Here is an 18,976-nt window from a genome sequence, read left to right on the forward strand (position 1 = left end):
GCGGCAAGGCAGCGGGACCTTCTCTTGCCCTTCTTTTAGAAGCCATGGACAGTCAGCCGGCTCAGCTCCTCCAGTGGCCTCCATCCCTCTCCCCGCTTGGCCTCCCAGAAAGCCAGCCCTTGCGGAGCACAAAGCTCTTCCTCCCCGGCCCTTCTCCCCCTTGCGCTGACTGGGAGGCTGGAGACAGCTGGGGGAAGTTAGCTCAAATGGAAGAGCATGGGAGAAGTAGTCAGACCCATACACACATTCTCCAGCCTGCTCTGCTCTGCTCTGCTGTGTTGGGCTCTAGTGGGGGACCTGCACCTTTCTTTCTGAGCTCTCACTGGAGCACAATCCCTTTCCTCCTCCCTCCCTGCTAGTCTACACCAAGCTCATTGGCCGGGAGGGAGAGCCACTCAAATACAGAATTACTCACATCCCAGGGTCCATGAAGGGAATGAGGAGATGGGCGGGGTGGCATGCGATACCAGCTCAGCTGAGACCGTGAGACCTCGCAGCCTCCTGATCTCAGGCAGCCTGGCAGCCGTGGAGCAGAGCAGAGCACGCAGACAGCTTGGAGACAGCCAAAGCGGGGAAGGGCTGCATTGGTCTGGAAGAGGGAGTCGGTGGCTGTCTATCCTGGCGGAGGCAGGGTCGTTTTGCTGTATGCTGGGCCAGGGGCCAGGGAGCCTGCTAGAGTTGCTGAGCTGGGCCTGCTCCTGGCTTTGCTTGGGTTAGAGGAAAGTGGTGAAGATAGGAACGGCCCTCCTGGGTGAGACCGATGGTCCAGCTAGGCCACTATCACATCTTCTGACAGTAACCGATGCCAGGCGCTTCAGAGGCAATGGCCAGAGCAGGCAATCGTCAAGTGATCTATCCCTGCGTTGTCTTCTGAAGCTTGGTGCTTGTTTCAGGGGCTAACTCTCAGCCCAGACACACTCCAGGGAGGGAGCGTTGGTGTTTGTGCCGAGGAGCGTGGCTGGGACTCGGACCCCCTTCCCCAGCTCTGGGTAGCGCCCCCCTTCCCCCCATTTCAGACTGTGTTCTGCTTAAGGCCACAGAGCCCTTGCCTTTTTTTGCCCGGTGCCTGAGAGTCAGGCCAGCTGTGGGGAATTAACTCAAGCGGCAGAGCGCTCGCTTTGCATGCAAGAGGTAGTGGGGGGCGATGCCCGCATTCTGCGAGCCTGTCGACTAAGGGCTCCTGATGAGCGTGGTGGACGGGAGAGTCGGCCATCTGACTTTTGGCCTTGCTGCCCGTAGCGGTCAAGCCGAAAAATCAAAAGCCATCCTCCCCAGGCTCACAGCCACCCAGGGGCTCCTCTGCACCATCTTGCCTGAGCCGGTGGAAGTGGAGCCTGGAACTGAGCTGATGATCTGAGGGTTATTTGCACTGTGCGCTTCACATGGAGGTGAAAACACGGGGCACAGATCTTTGAGCACAACCCTTGTCCTGAGGAATGGGCGGGGGCTGCATAAAGAAAGACCGGCTCTCCCTGGCGGGGCTGCAGCGTCTCTTGACAGGGTCCGTCCCACTGGCAATTCATACCATTGTTTTGAAAGCCTCCTTTTCTGGCCTGGCTCCCCTCCCTTTAGGGAGACTGGTAACCCCAAACTTCCCAGAAACCATCATAGCGAGGCCAATCTGAGCACAGAACCTGCTCAGTACCCTGGGGTGCAGCCCTGAACTCCGGCAATCAGCTACGCTCAGCTGCCCACCCAACAAGCGTTACACGCAGGAGCCTTCGTGCCCCGCGTGTTCAGGTCCCTCCCAGCACCAGCTTTAAACTCCGCTGCTCAGTTCTAAGCCTTGGCCACACGGGGGCAGCCTGGAGCTCAGCCAATGCCTCCCGTTGCTGGTTTCATTTCCCACTCCTCGTGGCAGGTTCACACCCCGCAGGCAGATCTCTGAATCGGAGCCGAACCGTTCCCCAAATCCAGCGCTTTAGCAGCAGCTTTGCTAGGAAAGCGCTGACGTCCCCAAGTAAAGTAAGAGCCAGAGCGCTGTGTCCAGGATCTTCTATTGGGCCCCTCACCGTGGTGTCTGTCAGGCACAAGGAGAAACCAGGGAAATGTTTTCATGGCGTTTAAGGGCAGAAGGGGCCATTAGCTCAGCTAGTCTGACCCCCAGATAAGAACATTGTGTGGAGGGAGTGGGAGGAAGGTTGTCTGGCAGATATGTAAAGGGGGACTGTGTCTCCCTGTCTGGCCCAGGCTCCTTGGAGGAAGTGATCTCAGTGTGTCTGGCTGTCTCCATTCCTCCCACCCATAAGAATCCCTGGTGTGTGGGTGCACCCTAGACCATTAAGGATCTCTGGTGGGTGGGTGTCTCTCTCCCCTAGTCAGGATCTCTGGGGTGTGGCTGTATAAAAAGAGACTTTGATGCACCCAGTCTGGGCTGCCATCATGGAACAGACCAGGTCCTTCTGTGGAGGGTTTGCGTTCCTCCAAGGACGTGATCTCAGTGTGTGTGGGTGTCCCTGGTCCTTGAACCCTTAACAATCCCTGGTGCATGGGTGCGCTGGGCCCCATTACAATCCCCTCTGTCTTACCCCCATGAGGGATCCGGTGGATGTGGGTGTTCTCCATGCTACTGGGGGTGTCTGGTGCCCCTGTCCCTCCTGGTTAATAGTGAATTGTGTGGGTGCCCCCCCCGCCCGTTAAGGATCTGTGTTGTGTGGATGCCCCCATTCTTCTCATTAAGAATGGTGCAACGGAGCATATGGGTGTCCCCCCCACCCCATGAACTAGCTCCCGTGTGTGGTTCCCCTGCCCCCATCCAGGCTCTGTGGGTTTCGCTGTTCCTCTTTTCAAGATCCGTGTTGCTTGGGTGCAAGTCAGATTCCCCAGCGTGTGGGTTCACCCATCCCCCCATCCAGGCTCTGTGGCGTAGGGGTGTCTAAAAAGAGACCGTGTCTCACTGTCTTGCCCAGGCTACGCTGCAGGGGCTATTCACAGGTGCGACCCCACTACTGATGAGCCCAGGAGTTTTGACCTGCTCCATTTCTGACCTGGGCCGGTTCACCCCTCCTTAGGCAACCTCAAGACCCCAAGCTTCATTGGGATCACCATATTGATGCTGAACTAAGTGCAGACACCTGACCGGCACAGCCCCCTGCAGCCCAGAACTCCTGAGCTCAAGCGCTCCGCTAGCCTCAGCCTCCGGGATCACAGGCACCAGCCACAGAGCCCGGCTTGTTTTGCAGCTTGGCAGCTGGAGCTTTAAACTCTGCTTGTGAGCTCTGTGCCTTGGCCAGACGGGGACAGCCTGGGACTGGGAAATGCTCCTGCTCCCCCCGCCCCCGTCTCATGTCGAGCTGCAGGCGCCGCTGTCCTGCCAGGTAAGATCCCAGATGTTTCGGTGCCTCTTTCTCCCGCCCAGGTGTCCGGGTACCTCTGCCCCCCATACAGAATCCTGGGTGTGTGGGTGTCCGTCCCTCTGCAGAGGATCCCGGAGTGTGGATGCCCTTGTCCCCCCCTACAAGATCCTGGGTGTGTGGGTGCCACTCTCCCCCCCAGCAGATCTCTGGTGGGTGGGTCCCCAGGGTGTGAGTGCTCCCATCCCCCGATACAGGCTTGGGGGGGGGGTATAACTGGCTCTCCCTGTCCTGCCCAGGCGGTGCTACAGCAGCTGTTCACAGGGGCAGCAACCCCACTGTCACCCTGCAGCTTTAACCTGCTCCAGGGGTGACCTGCTTCACCCTCCTGTGGGAGCCCGGGACCCCGAACTTCCCAGAATCACCTGATTGATGCCGAGCTTAGCACAGACACCGGCTCAGCCTGGCAGGGTGCAACCCTGAGCCCTGACAATCAGCTTCCCTCCGCCTCCTGCTGCACAGCGAGGATCCCACGCGAGAGGCTTCCTGCCCAGTTTGTTCAGGAGCGTCCCAGGCTCCAGCTGTAAACTCTGCTCGTCAGTTCTAATCTTTGGCCACACGGGGGCGGCACTAACGGTCCCATCTAAACGCTGTTTGCGATCGACCCTTCGGATCGCAGATTGTAACCCGCGGGCAGATCTCTGAGTGCAGCCAAATCCCTCCCCAAACTAAACATTGAAGCAGCAGCTCCCGTTGGAAAGATCAGAATTTTTGCCTTTAAAAACAAGGAAAATGTCTACAGCGAGAGACTGAAGAAGCTCAATTGATTTCACTGACTGGAGGCTAAGAGGCAATTTAATCACTGGTTTAAATACGTTTTACAAATTCCCAGAGGGGGGGATATGTGATTTAAAGGTTCTTTAATTCACCAGACAAAGACTGAACAAGGCCCCATTGGCTTGCAGTCGATGTAAGAAAATCCCAACTGGAAATGACCATGTTTTAACCGTGAGGCTAATTATCTAGTGGAACAAGTTCTGCAAGGGAGGTGGTAAATTCCCCATCACTTGCAGTTTGTAAATCAAGACTGCAGCTCTTGCTGCAAGACACCTGGTGTGTGGGTGTCCCTGTTCTGCGTTTCGGGATCCCTGGTACATGGTGCCTCCCTCCCACCAGTTCAGGATCCCCACAATGGGTGCTCCCATCCCCCCATCCAGTCTCTGCAGGGGAGGGGGGTGTATAAAAAGAGACCGTGTCTCACTGTCTTGCCCAGGCTACGCTGCAGGGGCTACTCACAGGCGCGATCCCACTACTGATCAGCACGGGAGATTTGACCTGCCCCGTTTCTGACCTGGGCCGGTTCACCCCTCCTTAGGCAACCTGGGGACCCCAAGCTTCCCCGGGATCACCATATTGATGCCGAGCTTAGTACGGACACCCGATCGGCACAGCCCCCCGACCAGGCCAGAGAGAGCAGCAGGTTTCCCCTATTGTTTCCTGCTCTTGTTTTCTTGACTAGTTTCTCCTCTGCACCAACTTGCTCTTTGGCTTTGTGAGCCTGGCTAGCTCAGTGGGCAGAGCATCAAACTTTTAATCTTAGGGTCCAGGGTTCAAGTCCCTGGTCAGGTGATAAACTGCTCACCAAGATCTTAAGTTGTCTTGCTTGAGTCCTCTTTGATGTTACTTTTTCTCTGCAGGATTTTCCCTTTCCTCAGAGGGGCCTTTTTGTGTGTGGGTTTGAAGGGGCAACTTCCTGACAGCCTCTCTGTCCTTGCAGCCTGGAGGAATAAAGGCCTCTGGGCATAGAGCATGTTCCTCCCCTGACACACACGTACAAACACACAGAATATCCCTAAGGAATTAGAATCACCTGCTGCCTTCCCCTGTCCTGCTGGATCCCCAAACGAGGATGCTCTTCAGCCTAAACCCATGTCCCCTCTTTTCCCAGTGCCCCTCAGACCCAACCCTCAGTCCCTCCTATGCTCACTGCTCCTCACTCCCAACCAGAGCCTGCTCCTCTTCACCCTTCTCCTCTGTCCCAACCCACAGCCCCCTCCTATTCCCAGTGCCCCTCAATCCCAACCCACAGCCCCCTCCTATTCACAGTGCCCCTCAATCCCAACCCACAGCCCCCTCCTATTCCCAGTGCTCCTCAATCCCAACCCACGGCTCCCTCCTTCCCTCCAGCAGCAGGTGCTTCAGACCCCCTCAGGAAGATTTTCTTGCAAGGTTTCATGTATGAGTCTGCATGTGGATTTTACAGTATGTTGGAAATAGGTTGGGTTGCTTGCCGAAATGATCACTTGTGGCTGGTGTTGGATTCCCAGTCTCCATGTGATAGGGGCAGGAGAAATAAAGGGTTGTTATCCTTGTTGTGTGAATCGAGGGCAGCACAACTGTGCTTGGCAGACCCCGATAGAGGGACTCACCCTCAATTCAATAGCACTTGCTAGGCAGGGGACATAGTGACTACAGTGCCTTCTTATTTTCCTCCTTTTCCACCCAGGATGGCAGGTGAACTCTACAGAGGCACCTCTGGGCTTGCACTGACTAAGGACAACAGCTGTGAATGGGGTGCAGAGAGGGGATGGCTCATGTTAAAGGACTTTTGGTTGCCGGACTTACAAATCGTAGGGAGAAGGACACTGCCCAGCTTATTTGGGGAGTGGGTCTTTCCCTCGTGGTTTATGTTAATGTGTTGGGGCTGCTGACATGACTTCTGCTAACCCTGGGCTTACATTGCAGTGTAGACATACCCTGAGAGGGCATCTATACTGTGATAAAATCCCGCTGGCCTGGATGATCTGATTTGGGCTCCTGGGGCTCAGGTTGTGGGGCTAAAAACTACAGTGTAGACATCTGGGCTCAGACTGGAGCCCAGGCTCGGAGACCCTCACCCCTTGTGGGGTCTCAGAGGCTGGGCTGAAGCCCAAGTGTCTACGCTGTTATTTTATAACCCTGCAGCACAAGCCCCACAAGCCTGAATCAACTGACCCAGGGTTTGAGAATAGTGACTTGGGAGTGTTAATGGCAGTGTAGACATAATGCTAGGCTATGTCCATACTGCAATGAAACACCCAGCGCTGTCCCATGCCAGTGCAAGCTCCCAGGCTAGGGCCGTGGGGTGGTAAATTGGTAGCGTAGACATCTCGGCTCAGGCTCAATACCGGGCTCTAGGAGTCCTCAAGGTTGGGAGGGAGTTTAGCAAGTGAAAAAAGTAAAATGGCAGTGGAGTATTAGCCTGGACTCAATGGCATTTCTCCATTGGTCTGTCTGCTTTGGGGCAGGGACAATAACACGTCCTGCTGCATTCGTTATTTCAAAGGGTGGTTTAGGATTTTCATTCTCACACACGGTGCACAAAGCAGGACTCAACCCTCGGTGCAAACTAAATGAGCTGCCCACAGGTTCTGGCAGCAACAACAAGCCATTCAGTGTGAGAGCCCAGATCTGCCCCTGTCCCAGAGGAAGCAGGATCATCTGTGACAGGCTGGAACACTGACCTATCAGCTCTTAACTCCCAAACTTTCAGTAAGTCTGTTATCAGTGCCTGTGAGTATATTTTAAACAACTATACTGGGGTGGACCAAAGAGCTCTGTGTTTTGTCTAACCACAGTAGCCAATACCAGGTTGCCCAAGAGGTAGTCAACAAGGCACCACTGGCAATTGAACCCAGGATCTCCTGTTTATAAGGCAGGTGCTTTAACAGCTAAGCCATGGTGCCTGCCTGTGGCAACAGCACAGTGTCTGCCCACACCTGACTCCCTGCCATCCCCACTGGGGCCTGAAAAGCTTTGCTTGTGTTTGGATTCTGCAAAGCAAAGGAGCAGGTGAGGTTTTCCTTGCAAGCTGTGTGTGTGTGTGTGTGTGTGTGTGTTTGTGTGTGTGAATCTTTGGCCAGGTCTGCACTACAAGGTTACTTCAGCATCATTATATTGCTCAGATGTGTGAAAAACACACAACGCTCCCTCGGTCAGCAGTTTTTGGCTGGTGCACACACTGCAATACCACGTCTGGCGACAAAATTGCCCTGTTTTGGTGACAAAATAAAACTACCTCGATGAGAGGCCTAGTGCTTTTTGCAGCAAACTTAAAGTGACAAATGTCAGTGTAAATGCTGCTGGTCATTATATCACCATAACTGGCCTCCACCAGTATCCCACCATGCCTGCCGTGAACTCGCCTGCCCTGCATTCCTGCTACAGAGGCTGGGCCCCTCCCCTTTCATAGCTCCAGAAAGTTCTGACAGCTGAGCCACTATCTATACCGGGATTAGCTTGATAGAACTGCATTGCCAGCCTAAGTAATGTAATTACACCAACCTAATTTTGTAGTGTAGACCTGTCCAAAGAATCACACACACACCTTGGGAGCAAAACTTCATCTGCTTCTCTGCTTTATAGAATACAAACACGAACAACACTTGTCAGGGCCCAGTGGGGATTGGCAGAGAGTCAGGTGTGGGCCATCTTTATCCCAGGAGAGATGGACTCTAAGGGTACATCTCCATTGCAATGGAAGCCCAGGTGTGGCACGCTGTGCTCAGAGCAGCACCGGGAAGCCCCATATTCACCACTCTCATATAATGATGACATGGTTTGTTCAAAATCTGCCTTGTGACGTATCATTTCAAAAGTCTTGATCTGTTGAACATTAATATCGTGTTGGATTGTGTGTGCTCGCATTGGTTGGGAAGTTATGAAGTTTTACTTCTGTGTGTTTTACTGAGATATGTTATGAGGTTGAGAAATGCCCCCCACCAGCCTTTCAGGTGTGACAAGGGAGGAGCCAGACTCGCTGCTGGCCCATTGAAGGGATCCACACTCCCAAAGACTATCCCAGCAACCGTGTACAATGCAGACTTCTCCGAGATAGCACAGAGACAATGGACACTGCTTGACTCACATGGTAACAAAGGAGCTTCCTAGCAAGTTGGAAGAAACTATGAAAGAGGGGAAGAGACATCATGACTTGGCCTCTCTCCCCCACAACTCAGCAGGTGGAAACACACCTGGAGGACAAAGACTGAACTGATTCAGAAATCAGAAGAGAATAATAACAATAATACTTTCAAACCAAAGTCCCCAAACAGACTAGTATTAGTTTTTCAGCAGAAAATTTTCAGTTTGGGGAATTTTGTTTTCTCAGTCAGACCTTGCCAAGGGAAGCAGGGAGAAAATGTTGGAGTTGCCTCCTTCAGAACAGCTTGGGCTAGACACTAGCTCTGGTTCACTGCTCTGGCCTTGCTCAGGTTGAGGGTATTTTAATAATTTGGGCAGGTCCCAGGGTGTTTGGGGGAGATGATGAGGATGTTCCCTTTTGAGATAAAAACTAAGAAATACAGCACTAGAGAATTTCTTTTTTAAAGAAATCTGGGATTTAGACATTTTATTTAAAGCAAGGGAGTTCTGAGTTTCTGAGAAGGTTTTTGTTTGCAAGAAGCAACATTGTTTGATCTGTCATTGTACCAAAGGGGGAGATGGTTGTCTACAAAGGAGGGGTGAAAACTAAACGCATCCAATGAGGATGGGATTTGAACCCATGCATGCAGAGCACAATGGATTAGCAGGCCATCACCTTAACCATTCAGCCACCTCATCTGAGCTGTTAGAAAACTGGACAGGAGGAGAAATCTAAGGCCAGCAGAGCTAGGGACAATAAGGAGTTTTTAAATACTAAGCGGAAGCAGGGGCTGAATGAGCTCCCCCCTCACATATAGTGATGAGCTGTGGGAAAGACTTCAGGAACAGACCGTGTTTGCATAGACACACCTACTCTGCCTAGGTATGCAGCATGATGGGGCCGCTTTCCCAAAATGACCAGTTTTGGCTGGTGGCGGGTTACAAATCACTTTAGGAGTGAATAGAATGAAATGTTATTATCCTTCCTGCATGAGTGAAGGGCAGCAGAACATACCTAGTCCGTCCTGATGGAGGGGTCAGTGGGTGAGAAATAGCTTTTATTGGACTGCATAGATGTGATTGCGAACATCACCCTAAACCAGTGGTCCCCAAACATTTCACACTGTGCCCTCTTAGCCATGGCTGTGGACCCTCAGAAGGTGCGATCAAGATCTCGGGTTGGGAGTGTGTCTGTTGCTTGCAGGGGAGAGGGGTGCAGACAGAGGTAAGGGGGTCGAGGCAGAGCTGGGAGCCAGAGGCCCAGGCTGAGGGTGAGGGTGGGGTTGGGGAAGAGCTGGGGCAGAGTGGGGCTGAGTGCTGCTCCCTCCATGGGGGCTGGCTCAGGCCCTGAGGTGCTCCCATGAATGTTCCTCTGTGTCCCCCTAGGAGTCATGCCCCACATTTTGGGAACCACTGAACTCTACTCGCTAAGCAGGGGCTAGTGATGCCAAAGCCCAGGGAAAAGGAGAACACGTGCGGGGCCCCCAGCACTGGAGCCATGTGCAGGGGCTGCAGGAGAGGGGCAATGGCTGGTGGCCCAGGGAGTTAAGGGCAAAGGGGGCACAGGAGGGGGCAGGAGTTAGGGGTGAAGGAGGTGCAAGGGTTGGGAGTGCAGGAGCTAGCGGTAAAGGGGGAGTGGGGATCGTCCAGGGGCAGTGGGGAAGTGCCAAAGTACAAGCTTTGCCCAGGGCACCATTTCCCCTAATGCTGGTCTGAGCAAACAATTGGAAATGGCCCTTCAGTGAGACCAGAACCATCGTGTAGAAAAGCTCCTTTGTTAAGTGGTGGTGGCTGAGGGAGATGGGTTAGAAAGCAGCAGGCATTTGTCTGTGGAGGTTGGATTCTTGCCTGCTAGGCAAGGCTGGTGTGTGGTGTCTCCATGGCTGAACTTTCAGTGTCTGATCTGCCACAGGGAGCCAAGTCTAGACATACTCAGAGGCTCTATGCCAGGGTTTCTCAAACTTCCTTTCACTACAACCCCTTTTTGCAAAAAAAACTTACTACATGGCCCTGGAAAGAGGGACCAGGCCCCTCCACACTGAGCAGAGGCAGAGGAGACAAAGCCTGAGCCCTGCCCCAGGTAGGGGAGGGCAAAACCAGAGCTTGAGGGATTCAGCCCTGGGTGGTGGGGCTCAGACTTTTGGCTTCAGCCCCAGGCACCAACAAGTCTAATGCCAGCCCTGGCAACCCCATTAAATCAGAGTCACGTCTAGTTAACCTACTTTGCAAGATGGTGGCAGCTATGTCAGTGGGAGAAGCTATATCGGTGGGTGTGCAAGCTGTGGTGTTTGCCACATTTAAGAAGTTTAATCAAACCCCATTTTTAAAACCACCTGTGGTCTGGGAATGGCAAAGGACCTCGATGAAGCAGGGTTTGTCCTTCTCAGGTCATTGTGGCTGTATAGCTCAGTGGTAGAGTGCTTAACTGCAGCTTAAGTGATCCTCAAGTGGTCAGATTAGATGCTCTAATGGTCTCTTCTGGCCATAAAGTAGACTACTTTCTGAAAAACTGAGTGTAGCATTGGGAGCAGCGTCTGATGTTTTCCTGTCTAGCCGGCTTGCTTCCTAGAACAAACGCTCCTTGAGTAGGGTGATCCACAGGGAGTAGCTCAAACCTCCAAAGTGCCTGGCCAGGGGCAGGACATTAGCACAGCAAGGGAGGGGTGTGGCAGTGACATCACAAAGGCCTTTTGCAGGACCTCAGACTATTGGTCAAAGGTGGTGGGGAGGTGGTGACCTCACAGAGAGATGCTGACATCAGGCAGGCAGGACAGGGGCGAGGGGCCAGGGAAACCTCAGAGACCCCTGTGGCTTTGCTTCAGCAAGTCTCCTTCTCCAGGTCTCTCTTTGAGGACTGAGAGAGTATTCGGGTTCAGGCACGTGAGCGCCAGGAGGAACCTCTTTCGAGTTTTCTCCTTCCCTTTTAGTGATTTTACTAGAAAACAGCCGTCCCTGTTTAGAAGGTAAGAGCCTCCTCGAGGTCTGAAACCTTTTCGGTCTGATCCAGCTGGTGACAGTTGAATTCTAGGCATGGAAAACACGAGCTTAAGGAGGCAGAATTTTATTCCGCACCTGGGATTTTGTCCCTTAGAATCACTGGGGAGATTCGGGTTTGTCCTTTTTGTTTCACCTTTTCCTCCATCCCTCCCTCCTTTCTCTTCATCTCTTGCTTCTTTTGTCCTTTCTCCTGTTCCCCTCCCAACACCAGGAGCAGTGTCGGGGTGTGTTTGGGGCGGGGGCAGAGAGGGGGATGGGCGGCACTGGGGGAGGGGGAGCTCGGGGGGGTGTTGGGGGGTGGGGGCCGAGGGGGGACGGGCGGCCCTGGGGGAGGGGGCCTCGGGGGGGTGATGGGGCGGGGGCAGAAGAGGGGGATGGGCGGCCTCTGGGGGAGGGGGAGCTCGGGGGGGGTTGGGGGAGGGGGCAGAGAGGAGGATGGGCGGCACTGGGGGAGGGGGAGCTTGGGGGTTGTGTGTTTGGGGGCGTGGGCAGAAGAGGGGGATGGGCAGCACTGGGGGAGGGGGAGCTCAGGGGGGGCTAGGGGGCGGGGGCAGAGAGGAGGATGGGCGGCATTGGGGGAGGGGGAGCTGGGGGTGTGTGGGGGGCGGGGGCCGAGAGGGGGATGGGCGGCACTGGGGGAGGGGGAGCTCGAGGGGGGTGTTTGGGGCGGGGGCAGAGGGGGGGTCCGCACTGGGGGAGGGGGAGCTCGGGGGGGTGTTGGGGCGGGGGCAGAGAGGGGGATGGGCGGCACTGGGGGAGGGGGAGCTCGGGGGGGTGTTTGGGGCGGGGGCAGAGGGGGGGCCGCACTGGGGGAGGGGGAGCTCAGGGGGGTGTTGGGGGCGGGAGCAGAAGAGGGGGATGGGCGGCATCGAGGGATCTCGGGGGATGTTGGGGGCGGGGGCAGAAGAGGGGGGGGGGCGGAACTGGGGGAGGGGGAGCTCGGGGGAGTGTTTGGGGCGGGGGCAGAGAGGGGGAGGGGCGGCACTGGGGGGAGGGGGAGCTTGGGGGTGTGTTTGGGGGCGGGGGGTAGAGAGGGGGATGGGCGGGCACTGGGGGAGGGGGAGCTTGGGGGTGTGTTTGGGGGCGGGGGTAGAGAGGGGATGGGCGGCACTGGGGGGAGGGAGCTCGGGGGGTGTTGGGGCAGGGGCAGAAGAGGGGGTTGGGCGGCATCGGGGGAGCTCGGGGGGGGTTGGGGGCGGGGCAGAGGGGGGACGGGCGGCACTGGGGGAGGGGGCCCGGGGGGGTGTTTGGGGCTGGGCAGAAGAGGGGGATGGGCGGCACTGGGGGAGGGGGCCTCGGGGGGGTGATGGGCGGCGGGGGCAGAAGAGGGGGATGGGCGGCACTGGGGGATGGGGGAGCTCGGGGGGGGGTTGGGGGCGGGGCAGAGAGGGGGATGGGCGGCAGTGGGGGAGGGGGCGCGCGGGGGGGGTTGGGGGCGGGGCAGAGAGGGGGATGGGCGGCATTGGGGGAGGGGGAGCTCGGGGTGGTGTTCGGGGGCGGGGCAAGAGAGGGGGATGGGCGGCCTCGGGGGAGGGGGAGCTCGGGGGGGGGTTGGGGGCGGGGCAGAGAGGGGGATGGGCGGCAGTGGGGGCGGGGGAGCTCGGGGGGGGGATGGGGGCGGGGGCAGAGAGGGGAGGGGCGGCACTGGGGGAGGGGGAGCTCGGGGGGGTGTTGGGGCTGCTCAGGAGCCGCCTCGCGAACGCTTCAAGGCCACGTGACGCCCTCTCGGAAACTCCGCCTCTCCCGAGACAGCCAATAGGAAGAGGAGGCAGAGCCCTGACCAATGGGAGCGCAAGAAGAAACCTTCCCCCCCCCCGCCCAGTTCCAGTGTGAGGTTGGGGGCTGCAGTGACCAGAGCCCCCAGCAGTGTGCATCGGGGGGGGGCTGCAGTGACTAGACCCCCCAGCAGGGTGCATCGGGGGGGGGGCTGCAGTGACCAGAGCCCCCAGCAGGGTGCATCGGGGGGGGGCTTCACTGACCAGAGCCCCCAGCAGTGTGCATGGGGGGGGGCTTCACTGACCAGAGCCCCCAGCAGGGTGCATCGGGGGGGGGCTGCACTGACCAGAGCCCCCAGCAGGGTGCAGCGGGGGGGGCGGCCGTGAAGCGACCCCCCCCCAGGGAGCAGCGGGGGGGCGGGGGCTGCAGGGACGAGCCCCCCCAGCAGGGTGCAGCGGGGGGGGGCTGCAGTGACCAGACCCCCCAGCAGGGGGGCTGCCGGCCGTGGGGTTCCCTGCAGTCTGGTGCCATTCACAGGGAGACCCGCAATAGCCTGACCCCCCCCCTGTCCGAGCTCCCGCCCTGCCCCCCAGCCCCACTGCCTCTTGAGCAGCCCCCCCTGCGGGTGTCACCACTACCCCCCCCGGCTGTGTCACCCCCGCAGCTTCCCAGCCCCCACCGTGACCCCGCCCCACACTTCCTCCCTGCAGCCTGCCCCATCCCCCCCCAAGTCCCAGCTTCACCCCCCGACATCTCTCCAACCCCACCTCCCCCCCTCGCAGCCCCTGCCCCCCAGTGCCCCGGCCCTGCTCCCCGGGGGGGGCTTGAGAGGCCCCCACCCCCCGGCCGCTCCACTCCCCACAATGGGCAGCTGCTGGCACTGAGGAAGGGGGGTCTGGGCCAGGCCAGGTGCTGGGCCGATCCTGGGGAAAGAGAGACGAGCCGGCAAGAGCTGAGAGGCCCCTCCCTTGTCTGGGGGGGGGACAGGGGCTCCCACAATTTGGCCAGTGTCACCCTCACCCATCCAGAGGAGACGTCCGGCTCCCAGCAGGCCGTGCTCCATCTCCAGCCCCGCTGGGGGGAGCCCCCAGTCCAGCAGTTGCCCCCCACCCCGTCCCCATTCAGCAGCCAAGCCGGGAACCTGCCCCTTCTCCCCTGCGAGGGGCTGCAGGACTCCCTGCCCCCGCAGCACCAGCCTCCCCCATGTCCCCGGGGTGGGGTGGGGGGAAGGGGGGATTCCTTCTTCCCATTGGCCAGATCCCACCCCCACCCCGGGCTGCCCAGACGGGAGCCAGGGGCTGCAGCAGTTGGCTGCTTCCCCAGGGCTACCAAGGAGCCGCCAGGAGAAGGGACGAGATTCTCCACGGCGCTGCAGCCGTTCACACCGGGACCCGGCTCACACGGGGGAAACCGAGGCACCAGGGAGGGCGAGATGGGCTGCGCCAGCTCGATTGGGAGTCTGTGGGAGCCAGGAATAGAACCCAGGAGTCCTGGCTCCATGGGCAAGCTTGGGACTTCCTGCATTGGGGGAGGCTGGGCGGGCCCGGACTGTGGCCCTGCCCCAAGGCCTGCTGCCACTCAGCCTCCTCCTGCTGAAGCCCCGCCCACACGCCCCTTCAGCCCCGCCCACACGCCCCCTTCAGCCCCGCCCACACACCCTCTCCAGCCCCGCCCACTACGCCCCCCCATCATGGACCCCTTTGTTCCCACTCTACCCTGACACCCCCCGCACCACCTCTCACGTCTCTTCCCCCAGGCCCTGCACTCTTGTATGCCTCTTTCGCCTCACTCTGCCCCAAGGACCCCCTCCCACGCCTGCCTCTCTGCCGTTTTGCACCCCGGCTCTCTCCCCCAACGGCCCCATGTGGCCCGATGGAGAGCTTGGGGAAAAAGGGCGAAGTGAGCGATTGGGGGCCTTTGCGGGGTGAGAGGACGAAGTGGGGCAGCAGGGCCTCTGGTGTGGAGCCACAGGCCAGGTTGCCCTCCCCCGGGCCCCTTTATACCCACCGCCCCTGCCTGGCTCCCGGCCTCCCCGGCCTCTAATCCACTAGACCCAGCGGCACTGGGGAACAAATTTGGTATAGTTAGTTTGGTCGGGGATGGTGCTAGAGAGCCAGTGAACAAAACTGTAAACCCTGCACAGGATGGAAACCACTTTCATCAGCCTGGGGGGGTTGCACCACGACTCGCCCCCACTCCCTTCCCAGAGCCAGTGGTGGGACACCGGATACCCTGGCTCCCAACCCCACTCTAACCACTAGTCCTGCACTGCCCCTGCCACAGCTGGGTGAGGTGAAGAACAGGAGGTCCTGGCTCCCAGCCTGGGCGTGGGTGGAGCCAGACGTTACTGGCCATGGGCTCAGCTGGGCAGCGCTTACCATTAGGCTGGATGGTATCCCAGATGCTGACCTCCAAGACCCACAGCTCTGCCTGGTGGCCCCTCACTCCCGGACCGCAGTCCCTGCTATCCAGTCCTGATCTCCAGACACCACAGCTATGCTTCTGCCCCTCACTCCCGTCCCGCAGCCCCTGTTATCCAATTCCTGACCTAACCAGACCACACAAGCTCCTGCTGGTGCCCCTCAATCCCGACCCGCTGCCCCCTGTTATCCCAGTCCTTATCTCCGGACCCTCTGTGTCTGCTGGTGACCCGCACTAACGACATGCAGACGACTGGGGTCCTTCCAGCGGTGCTCCCCAGTCATATGTGCTGCCACGGTGACACTCACTCGCTGAACCACAGACCCCTGGGCTTCCTGTCAGCTCGGACCAGGGGGACACTCACTCGCCGTCACGATGAAACAAGGGGTGGAACACCCAGATAGTGGTGGGGCCCCTCAATCCGGTCACGCTCGTGCCCAACAAGGATCCCTGGCCGGTACCTCCTGTAGCACATGTGCTGCCACACAGGGTGAAACGCATATCCCCAGTCCCGACTGCCACCGCAGTGCCATTGGCCTGTGAGACCTCCTCACCTACAGATCGAGAGGGGCCACGCTCTCCAGTCAAGCTGACAAAAGGGTGGAAGAGAGGTGAGAACATGGGTAGGCAGCGGCAGGGGAAAAGCACTCCCGACCCGCAGCCCCTTAGGCGTACACCAGCTATGACGGTGCCCCTACACTCCCGACCCGCAGCCTCTGCTTTCCCAGTCCTGACCTCCAGACTCACAGCGAGGCCAGTGCCCCTCACTCCCGTTCTCCGCAGCACCCTGGGTTCCCCCCAGCACTCTAGTGGTGCCCATCACTCAGGAACCGCAAGCCACTGCTATCCCAGGCATGATCGCCACACCCACAAGCTCTTGCTGGTGACCCTCACTCCCGACCCGCATTACACTGGATACCCCGTTGAGGAGCTACCTAGTTACTGCCGATGCCAGTGCCACTAACTCCCGACCCGCAGGCCCCTACGTATCCCATGCCTGACCTCCTGCCTAACAGCTCTGCTGGTGACCCTAACTAACGACCCGCAGCCCCCTGGTCGTCCCGCCTGCTCTGCCGGTGCACATCATTGCACAGTCCCCGCTGCACCTGCTAGCCATGTCAGTCCTGAATCCAGACTCACAGTTCTGCTGCTGCCCCCCTACTCCCGACCCGGAGCCCCTTAGGGCGTCCACCAGCTCTGATCGGTGCCCCTCAATCCCGACCCGCAGCCCCCTGGTCTCCCTCCTGCATCTGCTGCTGCCCCTCACTCCCGACCCGCAGCCACCTCCTATTCCCTAGTCCTGATCTCCAGATCCTCAGCTCTTGCTGGTTCCCCTCACTCAAGACTTGCTGCGGACTGGGCTTACCGCAGATATCCCCAGTCACTGTGCTGTCGGTTGCCCTCACTCCTGGTCCCACAGACCCCTGGGCTTCCTTCAGCTGACCGGTGCCCCTCACTCCCGACCCGCCAGGCCCCCTGGGTTCTCCCCCGCTCTAGTGGTGCCCCTCACTCCTGACCCCGCAGCCCCTGCTGTATACCTAGTCCCTGACCTCCAGACTCACAGTTCTGCTGCTGCCCCTCAAGCCCGACCCGCAGCCCCTCCTATCCCAATCCTGAGATCCACACCAAGAGCTCTGCTGGTGCCCCTCACTCTCCGACCCGCTGCTCCCTGGATTTCCCGTCTGAGCTCACCCAGTTTCTGCGCTGCCAGTGCCCCTCACTCCCGACCGTCAGCCCCTACTATCCCAGTTCCTGACCTCCAGCCTCACAACTCTGCTGGTGCCCCTCACTCCCGACCCGAAGCCCCTCCTATCCCAATCCTGATCTCCACACTTACAGCTCTGCTGGTGCCCCCTCACTCCCGACCCGCAGGCCCTTAGGCGTTCCACCAGTTCTGCCGGTGCCCCTCACTCCCGACATGCAGCCCCTGCTTTCCAGGTCCTGACCACAAGGACTCACAGTTCTGCTGCGGCCCCTCACTCCCGACCCGCAGCCCCTCCTATCCCAATCCTGATATGTCAGGACCCACAGCTCTGCTGATTGCACCATCTCTCCCGAACATGCAGCGAAGGGATTCCTGCGGAGCTACCCAGTCACTGTGCTGGCCGGTGCCCCTCACTCCCGACCCGCAGCCCCTCCTATTCCCAATCCTGATCTCCAAACTCCCACAGCTCTGCTGGTGCCCCTACCACCCGACCCGCACAGCCCCCTAGATTTCCTCGCTGAGCTCCCCAGTTAATGAGCTGCCGGTGCCCCTCTACTCCCGACCCGCAGCCCCCATACTATCCCAGACCTGACCTCCAGGCTCACAGCTCTGCTGGTGCCCCTCACTCCCGGGGGGGGCCCCCCCCCCCCCCCCCCCCGCGCCCCCCCCCCCCCCCCCCCCCCCCGGGGGGGGGGGGGGGGGGGGACCCGCAGCCACTCCTTTTCCCAATCCTGATCTCCACCACCCACTGCTGCTGCTGGTGCCCCTCTACACTCCGACCCGCAGCCCCCTAGATTCCTCGCTGAGCTCCCCAGTTACTGCGCTGCCGGGGACCCCTCACTCACGACACGCAGCCTCTGCTTTCCCTAGTCCTGACCTCCAGACTCACAGCTCTCGCCTGGTTGCCCCTCACTCCTGACTCCTCTGGACCATGGGTTCCCTTCAGCTCTACCGGTGCTCCTCACTACCCGGCCCGCAGCCCCTGGGTTCCCCCCAGCTTAAGTGGTGCCCCTCACTCCTGACCCGGCAGCCCGGCTATCCCAGTCCTGATCTCCACACCCCACAGCTCTGCTGGTGCCCCTCACTCCCGACTCCGCATCCCCCTGGATTTCCCCGCTGAGTATACCCAGTTACTGCGCTGCCTCGGTGCCCCTCACTCCCGACCCGCAGCCCCTACGTATCCCAGACCACTGAACCTCCAGCCTCACAGCTCTGCTGGTGCCCTCCTCACTCCCGGTCCTGCAGCCCCTGCTATCCCAGTCCTGACTCATGACTCACAGTTCTGCTGCTGCCCCCTACTCCCGACCCGGAGCCCCTTAGGCGTCCACCAGCTCTGACGGTGCCCCTCACTCCAGACCCGCAGGCCACTGGTCTCCCTCCTGCTCTGCTGCTGCCCATCAACTCCCGAACCGATGCCCCTGCTATCCCAGTCCTGTCTACAGACTCTCAGCTCTGCTGGTGCCCCTGCACTCCCGACCCGCATGGGTCACCCCTGGTGAAGGGTTATAGCTGCAGGGGAGACAGTGGGGTTGTCCGCCAATGTCGTGAACAGCTGCTGTTAGCACCGCCTGGGCAGGGCAGGGCAGGGAGACCCTGTTTAGACCCCCCCCCAGCCTGTATCGGGGGATGGGAGCGCTCACACCCTGGGGACCCTGAAGTTGGGACGGCGGGAAGGCCCCCGTTGCACCAGGGATGCTGTGAAGGTGCGAACAGGGGGCACACACCCACGCACCCGAGACTCTTATAGGGGGGGAGAGTGGCACCCACACACCCCAGGATCTTGTACGGGGGCGGACAAGGGCATCCAACACTCCGGGAACCTTTCTGCAGAGGGACGGGACACCCACACATCCAGGATTCTGTATGGGGGGCAGAGGTAACCCGGACACTCTGGGCGGGGGAAGGCGGCCACCAAAACATCCGGGGGATCTTACCTGGCAGG

The 18,976-nt window shown here is 59.2% G+C and overlaps 1 non-coding gene across 1 annotated transcript; it reads right to left on the reverse strand.

Annotated features, from left to right (window-relative positions):
• Positions 1–6,945: 6,945 nt before the first annotated feature.
• Positions 6,946–7,018, reverse strand: TRNAI-UAU. Its single transcript has one exon. It is a non-coding gene; the product is annotated as a tRNA-Ile (tRNA).
• Positions 7,019–18,976: the final 11,958 nt, after the last annotated feature.

Source organism: Mauremys mutica, unplaced genomic scaffold, assembly GCF_020497125.1.
Source record: "Mauremys mutica isolate MM-2020 ecotype Southern unplaced genomic scaffold, ASM2049712v1 Super-Scaffold_100301, whole genome shotgun sequence".
NCBI classification, from domain to species: Eukaryota; Metazoa; Chordata; order Testudines; family Geoemydidae; genus Mauremys; species Mauremys mutica.